The sequence below is a fragment of the Wasmannia auropunctata genome, unplaced genomic scaffold (assembly GCF_000956235.1).
Source record: "Wasmannia auropunctata unplaced genomic scaffold, wasmannia.A_1.0 LD335634.1, whole genome shotgun sequence".
NCBI lineage: Eukaryota > Metazoa > Arthropoda > Insecta > Hymenoptera > Formicidae > Wasmannia > Wasmannia auropunctata.
Window position 1 is genome coordinate 932641 of NW_012027256.1, and position 9006 is coordinate 941646.

The following is a 9006-nucleotide window of genomic DNA, read 5'->3' on the forward strand; positions in this document are numbered from 1 at the left end:
CCCCCCCCCCCCTTCCCTCGCTCCCTACGACGGATCGATGGTCGTCGAGCACCTTAGTTCGTGATTCTCCTAGATTCGGATCAATACCTACTTTAGCATTGCAATAAAATGGTTGGACAGCGCGTTATGATAGCCCAGTTGCTGTCTCTCTCCCTCTTATCCTCTTATCGAGTACCTTATCGAGAAAGCTATTTTGCCGGCACTAAATTTATTTGCGATTTCGCCCGGCGTGAGACGCGTATATTATCGACGACGACGGAAACGTAGCGTCGACGAGGTTAATGGTGGGGTAAAGCGTGTACGAAAATTAATTCGATATTTCTGATGATCGCGAATGATAATCCCTCATTGGAATAATCGCGCTTTAATGCAATATCGGTGTAATTGATTATAGCGTCGCGAAACGAGGCAGCGCGAGGGGCGACGGCCCGTACTACCGGCTCTCTCTCTCTCTCCCTTTCTCTCTCTGATTTCTTCATCTAGCGCTTTCGATAACGATGGTTAGAATAAATAGACCCGTCAATTTACATAGTCGTTAACGAGCATGCCTGGCGAGCCCTTATCGGTTCCGTAGCTCCTAAACCTCCTGACCTAGCCAACGCGTTCCACGTTAACCCCTACATTCTCCTTTACCGTACCGCCTCGACAAACGCGATGGCTTCCCCGCAATACACTACTCTGAATCCTTATCCACGGAACAGAACGCTTATTAAAGATCGATCGAGAACCCGGCGACGGTCCTTTATCCGCGTTATCGCATCGGATATAACTTGGAAATCCAGAAACGCTTGGCGCGCTCGCCACATACATAATTTATTTGCCCGGAGAACCGCGCAGCGTACGGACGCCTTGTAGTAAAACGACACGTACTTTTTATAGCGACTTCAATTTGATTGATTCGATTGAATGGCAAATATTTATCTGTTAGAACATGGACGTGTAACGTGCAAAATTAAAATCTTCCTTTTTGGATGCCGGATTAATTAACAATGGAATACGGATCGGGAAAAATTGTGATTTTATTTGTACAATTTTATTCTCGCGTATATCTTATATGCGATACACACGTCACGAAAATGTATAGATACTTCTTAAAATTTCCTTCATTGGAAATTCGGATCACCGACGAAAAGAATGTTATCCTAAGCAATCAAACGGATCACATTGTACCCAGTCCTCTTCTTTTCTGAGAGCCAAAAGAGCTTGGGGCGGATCTACGGAACTATCCCTCGGCAAAGGCGGGCTGGTAACGACTATGCAAATTTCATTTGGCCCGGCACAATTCTTCACACACGGAAGATTAAGACATTAGACTACGAGGGAAAAGAAGGGGCGGGAGGGAGGGAGGGAGGGCGGGGAAGCACGTCCTAAACTGAAGAGTGAATATAAACGACGACGAGGGAGTGTAAAAGAGGAATCTTGCCACCGGGAGGAGGGTGGAAGGTACAACGTTCTTCCTGCAGTCTCAATTATTTCATGTACTGAGCTATTAATCACTTTGTGTGTGCAAACCTAAAACGGCGATGCTAATATTTAAGTTGCGCATGAAAATTCGGCCGTTCGCGTGCATCGTATAAAATAATTTCGGTAGGTTAGCGGTTATCACGTTTAAGGTCTAACCATCGTACGAATATAGCCGTTGTTCGTGCGGCGCAGCGACGGGAATATTTGTTGGTTTTGCACAAAAACGCGATAGCATCGTATTTCTAAAATACAAATTACAGCAAACACTATTTGGTACTTAAAAAAAAAGCGTACTGCACGTGGAAAAGTTTAGTACATATTTTAATCCGTACACAACGCTGGCTTATGTTGTGCACGGTGATAGCGGCGAAAAAGTTTCTTCTGTCACGCTTCAAATTGCGGCATATGTAAAAACATTTTATATATAACTGTTAATCGTTCGCAAAATATATACGGCATCGCTCGGCACAGATTCTTAAATCTTTAACTGAGAGATGAGTTTTAATTTTAATTTTTGGGAAACATTACCCGGCTTTGGCAACCCGCCGCTTACTTAACTAAAAATCACCACGGAAAGATGATCTCAAAGAGAAGTGGCCCCGGGATATGCATGTATATTTATTTTATATATATATAAAATATTATACATAAAATATATAAATTATTTTTATTTTGATAGGCTTGTAAATACAGATACAATAACATCTTTCGTTGTGAAGAATGAAAAAACATTAAACGTCAAGGCAATGAAAAGCAGACTTTTCTGCGTATTTAAATTTTGCAAGATGTAATTTTATATCCTTGACATTTAATGTTTTTTTCATTCTTAATAATGAAACTTGACGTTTAATGTTTTTTCATTCTTAATAATGAAAGATGTTATGCGCATCTGTATTTGTAAGCCTGCCGCAATAAAAATAATTTGCAACATAAAAAGTGTCTCTTCAACGTATAATAATATCCTCGAAAAATTTCTGCTCCCTTGCGAATGAATCCTGACGGCAACCGCCGCTGCAACCGCACTCTGCCGCGGATTTCGCGTCCGCCGGAACAACGAACGGCGGGAAATGCAGCGGCAGGTTATGCTTCCCATCTCGAGATCCTACCTCCCGTCGCTGCCTCGATGGGAATTCCCATTCTTCGCGTTCGACGGCCCGGAATTTTCCGGCAGGCGGCTTCGGCGGGCGGCCTGAACTTCTTCCCTCCTTGCTTCCCCCCGTGCCGTGCGAGAGCGTAATTTTAGTTTGATACCAGCGCAATAGCCGTGCGGCCTGTCTGCTCTCCTTTCGATGTAATAACGAAAGACCAGAGAGAAGGTGGGAGGGGCGGGAGAGAGAGGGGGCGGGGGAGGGAGTGATAAAGAGACGGAAGAAGAGAGAAAGAAGGGAAAGGCAGCGCTACTTATCCTCCGTATTTTCCTTTACAGCGACTCTCCTTGCCCCCGATCGAGACAAAGCCGCAGGTATTACCTTATTTCCCCAGCGTCTTTCCCCTTCTATCGTGCAAATCCTTCTTACGCGAGTGTTCGCCCATAACCCATTCCACCATCGCGCACTCGGCTTCCTCGCGCGCTCCTTTCCTTCCTTTCTCTCGCCTCTCTCGCCTGATGTTTACGCCGAAACAACCTATTCGCATATTATATTCTCAATGGATTTCGCATTCTTTATATGCCTATATAGGACAAGACCATCGATATGTACAGTAGAAGCGAAGCGATGATAAAAGAATGTAGGTATTGGATTTCTTTTCTTCCTGATAATTTTCACGTCGTTTGACGCGAAATAATTACGAATCATTATAATGGATGAAATTGCCATGCGACCCGTTTTATCATATATTCGACGTTTTGTATTTAATTTTCATAACATTGAATTTCAAACAAATTTAAATTAAAGAAACTGTTATCACACAATGACGAGCACTTTACATTTTGTATTTAAATTTTCATTTGAATCTCCTTTCTGCTCTACATATAGCGTTTAGATCGTAATAAAATCTTGTGTCATTGCGCTCTAATATTTACGTAGTATTACACGCTATATCGTGCATTTCCGCGGGGCGATAAGAATCATTTGATTCACACAAAGAATATTGCCGGCAGATTTTCACAAGTGACAAGCGCGGCTACAACGTTCCATCATGAACGCTAACATTGTCGTATGATCCCACACCAATTCCCAATGAGCGAGAGTGCGATGTATGCGCTCTCGATCGATCGGTCGGACGGGACGGAAAGAGAGACGGATGTAGAGAGCCTGCGGCAAAAAAGTAGGATAACATACGTCCGTGCACGCGACGGGAGAGACCGACGAACGGACAGCCCTCGTGCACCTCGCACCGTGAGAACGAGGGAGAGAGAGAGAGAGAGAGAGAGAGAGAGAGAGAGAGAGAGAGAGAGAGAGAGAGAGAAGCGGTGAGCAAAAGGGGGAGAGACAAAAAGAGAAAGAGAGAAGGGAGATTGCGGAAAGGTTGGTGGTGGGGGGGAGGCTGGTTGCCATTGTAATGGCGTGTGCCATGGTCCCCATGTGCCAACCACCCCCGGCAGCTGAGCCCTCTGGTACGCTCTCTGCTGTTAAATACGCTGAAACGAGCAAACCATTCGCGAGAGTTAAACTCGTAGTTATCACTCGAATCGATATACTATATATGTATATATCGGCGAATCTCGCTATCTCTCTCTCTCGATTTCTCTCGAACGCATCCTCTTTAAATCCTCCCTCGTGAATCGAGGGAGCGCTCGCAATTGAAAGAAAATGCGCCCATTTTGTTAGTTCCTCATTGAATTGACAGTAACGCCTCTGATCACTGGCTGTTCGAAAAATCGACGCGATTTCCTCTTTAAAAGTTGCAGTTAAATCGTAAAAAAATCGCGCGACTCTATATCCCTGGACGAAGCCAGCCGTGATCTTCCACGGCGAAATACGTAACTCGATTAATAAGTCGCGAGCGAATCCCCGTAATGCGAATTGCGCGGAATATCCCATGATTGTGGCGAAACAACTGAATTATTTCCTTACTCGCCTTCGAAGCTACAATTCAGCGCGCTCATTAGTACGTACAGCGACGCTGGCAGCGGGACAAGGGAGAACAGAAACGGCGGGAACGCCTCTCGAATACCGACGACGGGAGGTCACCGAAGTATCGTAACTACCCAGTAATTAAGTACGGATGCCGAAGTGGCGCGGTGGCCAATGGAGCGGCCGCCGGAATAAAGAAGATGCAAAACGGATTCCCGTCGGCGAAGGTGGAGCGCGGTATTTCTTTCTGTTTCTCCTATTTTTTTTCCATTTACCCTCCCCGGTCGTAATTCAATCCGGGGACGAAGCGTGGAGGAGAGCGAGGTGGAGGAGGGTAACTAGACCGAGGGTAGGTCACTATGTCTCCAGACGGAGTGAACAATGGCCTGGCACTGTTGCGAAATAAACGTAACGCTTGCTTACCAGCGCTCGTGAGCGTAACGTTCGAGGCAGCGCGAACGAGGGAAAAACGACGGCGGGACGCATAAATTGATAACAATAACGAAGAGGCGAGCTGGAAATCCATGCGGCCTGCATGAGGCGCGGACGGTAAGAGGCGAGGAGGAAAGGAGAGGAAGCGGACCGAGAAGAGACGCGGCGCGCAGAGCTGGGAGGGGAATCAAAATATAATTACACAAAGGTAAGCCGTAACACGGAGACAGAATCGCGGGGAAATAGACGGGTCTCATTAAAATTGGAGAGCTGTTTCGAAACTGCGAGACTGCCGTGTCGGTTGCAGCCTCGTCACCGTCGAGCATTACCTTTCCCTAACTCGGTCCGACCTCTCTCGTCCTATCGCGTTCTCTCTTACCTTCGTGCCGCCGCGGCGGTCCCGTGAAAGGTTGAAACAAAAAGAAACTTTTCCGCACCGCTTGCAGACGATTGTTAAGGAAAAACTATGTAACGCGTCATGCAACGACATTCAGCGATTTCTGCGATCGCGTATGCATTCATTATGAATATTGCAGATAAGATACGTCTGAATCTAAAATCTGAACTTCTGAATCAAATTTAGAGTTTTAGAGAAAAGATTTCAAAATTTTAATAGATGCTATATTAAATATTGCTAAAAATTTATTTTCCTATTCGCTGGTTTGAGAGATATTCTAATTACAATTATGAGAATTTTCTAATTATGAGACGTGAATAAATTAAGTTCACAATTCGACACTCGGTGTGTATAGAAGATTATCTTGGCAGTTAATCTCACGTTCTCACGAACGACTGTGCATTCGTTTTATTTTTTAATGATGAACATTTCGATAACGCTGTAATGTTTCAGCGGCATATTTCCGAAATTACTGAGACTGCAATGCAGTTGATTCATATCCGTACAGATTTAAGTCCGGCGCGCATGATATATGTAGACACGGATTATTTGATTTAGTGGACGTGCGTCAATGCGAGCGAATGCATTTGATTCGACGTTGATAAAATCATTTCCCTCGCCTGCCGTTTGTTTCACCGAATGTGAGCCAGATCGATATACGGTAGTTCGACGATATGTTTCGGCACAAAACTTTCTCGTGTGACCATCGAAAAGTATTTAGAATTAAAATTCCTAAAAGACATATATACATACATATATATATATGGTTTGTAATTCAATTAGTGATAATATTATTAAAGCACATGCGACTTGCGATGTAAAATAAAATTACTTTAAAGCTGAACTTCTTTAATTTAAAATTGTTGTTTTATTTGGTTATAAATTATTGACTAATTTAAATACGAAATCTTAAAAATATAATTTCAGAATTATTTTCAGTTTTTCGGAGGGTTGTAAAAAGTCTCCACTTCCAGAAAAGATATCCTGCTAATTTTACATTGTCGAAAATAAATTCGCAATTCAATTAGTACCTATTATATATTGAAGCATATATCTTACGCGAAAATTACATTAATTAAAGCTAATCTTTAATTTGAAGTTGTTGCTTTGTTTGATTATAAATTATTGATCGATTTAAATACGAAGTCTTAAAAATAATTTGAAGATTATTTTCAGCTTTTTGAAGTCATAAAGTTTCCATTTCCAAAAAATATATACCGATAACTTTATATTATCAAAAATAAATAGCATCTTGAGGAAATTTTATAAATACACAAATGTCGTTTGGAATGCAGAATTTTTCTCGATATTTCCGCCGTGAAACAACGGAAAGTCGTTGAGTCGTGGACGCCGCGAGCCAGGCGGCGGCGCGGCGCGGCGAAGTTGGAAGGGAGGATAATTCGAAAGATTAACGAGCTATTTCCAGGCAAAAACTCGAACGACCATTCGTCAACCATAAATTCCGCATGCCTACAAAAATAAAAATGCGCTCGCCTCTCCTCCTTTCCCTCCCCCCTATGGTGCGCCGGGATTGTGTGCAGCTTATCGGCCGGATATTTATTGTAAAATACCTACGTTTCTCCCCCGGACCGACGCTACGGTCAGGCAAGCGGATTGCGGCCATTTTTCCTGCAAATTAAATAAACGGAGGCCGCCGAAGGGTTACGTCGGCGATCCGTGGAGCCTGGCGAAAGTCCGTTATTTCCCCGAATCCGGTTAGAATTTCTACGCCGCGCGGATTTTTATGCGGCAGCCGCGCGCGTTTTCAAGCTAAGCTTTTATACGGCTATACGTGGACAACTAGCGTTTGAAATTTTCGCCGCCATATCGCGCGGCGTCCTCCATTATTGATAAGTATCGAATAACATGACTTCTCCATTACAAAATCGGCTGCGGAATAACGAAGCGACCGTCGGGACCGAATTTTTCCGCGCGCGGAATCGCTCGGCGCTCGGCTTTCCGACTGATGTACAATTCATGAAGACGATCCCCCGACCGGTCTCGCGGCGCGTTGTCTCATTTTTCCAAATACCCCTCTAAAATCCCAACCACACCCGATGCGATACCGTGGCGCGACGACGGTAAAGCTTTCCTCTCTCGGTGTCTGCTCTTTTGCGCGTATCCCTCATGTCCCCCCGCCTGCCCGCGCCACTTCGCCCGTCGGGCGTCATACGATGGTATCGCGTAACACGCTCCTGTCGTAATTCGAGCACCGGGGATCGAATGGTGGCGTTGGATAGCCCGTTCCCGAGAAGAGGCTGTGACTGGTAACCGGGCACGTCGGTGTTAAAGTCCCCGTTTCCGGGACAAGTTTCCGCCGCGGAAACAGCCCGAAACGCGTCCGCGAGCGCTGTCTCATTGTATCAGATCCGTCGACGTCTGGATGGCGCATCGCGCGGGAGGATGGGGGACAACGGAGACGAGGAGAGGAAACTACTGCGCGCAGTAGGGTGTTGTACCGGATAGGGTGAGAAAGGGGCGGGAGGGGGAGGGGGTGGCTTACGGTCGGCCAACAAAGGCCGTCGATCGTCGACGTCGGCTCATCCTCTCGGCGATCGACGTGAATGCCCGCGAAATTTATTGTTTCGCCGCGGCTTAGCACGCTCTCGCACTCACACACGATCCCTTCCCTGACTTCTCTTCCGCTGTACGGCCCTTCGTCTCTCTTTCCCTCTCTCTTTCCCTCTTTCTCTCTCTCTCTCTCTCTCTCTCTCGCTCGTCTTCTCTATCTTTCTCTCTCTCTCTTCTCCGCGCGACCCTGACCGCGGCTCCCGGACGCCATACACCACGTCGCGGGGGACAAAAGAATAAATCCTGATTAATCTCTCGGTTGCGCTTCGAAAGCCGCCGAGGGTGCCCTCGCTCACTCGTGCGCGCTCGCGCGCGGGCGCGCGTGCTCTTGCTTGCTTCATCGTTACCGCCGGAATTACGCTTCACTCGGCGCAACGAGTTCTACGTGTCCTTGTGCGACTGAAAAATTAATGAGCGCCCGGTCCCGCTTGGATTTAGTGGCTGGCGACTGCGGTGCTTCGTAAAAATAATTTCGTAACGTTAGCGTGCGACGTGGCGCTGCTGCTAAATGACATCTCGCTGAAACGCGGACGTTTCCTAATAGTTTCCTCTCTCTAACCAGACGTAAGAACCGGAGTAAAAAAATTTTAATATGCCGCTGACGTGAGCTTTCGCTCCCGTCGACAGGAGCTTTCCTTCAAAAAGATTTTTTTTTTTTCATCGAGTTTTATCGCGCTCGGAGAGTCAAACTCTATTTCAAGGGGGCGGACGTTTTATAAATTCTTAGGCAAGGAGGCGCGATATTTTCCTAACTTATTTACGCAATGAATTTAAAATTCTACGTCTCTTACGTGGAAATCTTACCCTTGTGTATTCCCGTGTACTTATCCTTGAGAACGGTGAATTCGTAAATCTTGCCAAACTCCTCGAACATCGGACGGAGGGCGTCCTCCTCGAGGTGACGCGGTATTTGTCCGACGAAGAGCTTGATGACGCCTTCGCCGTTGCTGGACGAGGGCGATGCCGGCAAGGGTATCAGCATTTCTTAGGCTTGGGCGAGATGGAAGTTTCACGAAGAAAACGTCTCACCGAATCTCGCTTTCACCTTCTGCGAATTTCGCTTTTCAACGCAAACCACTCGTTTCGCACTCTTTTTCCTTTCCGTCCTCAAAGGCGGACACCGAT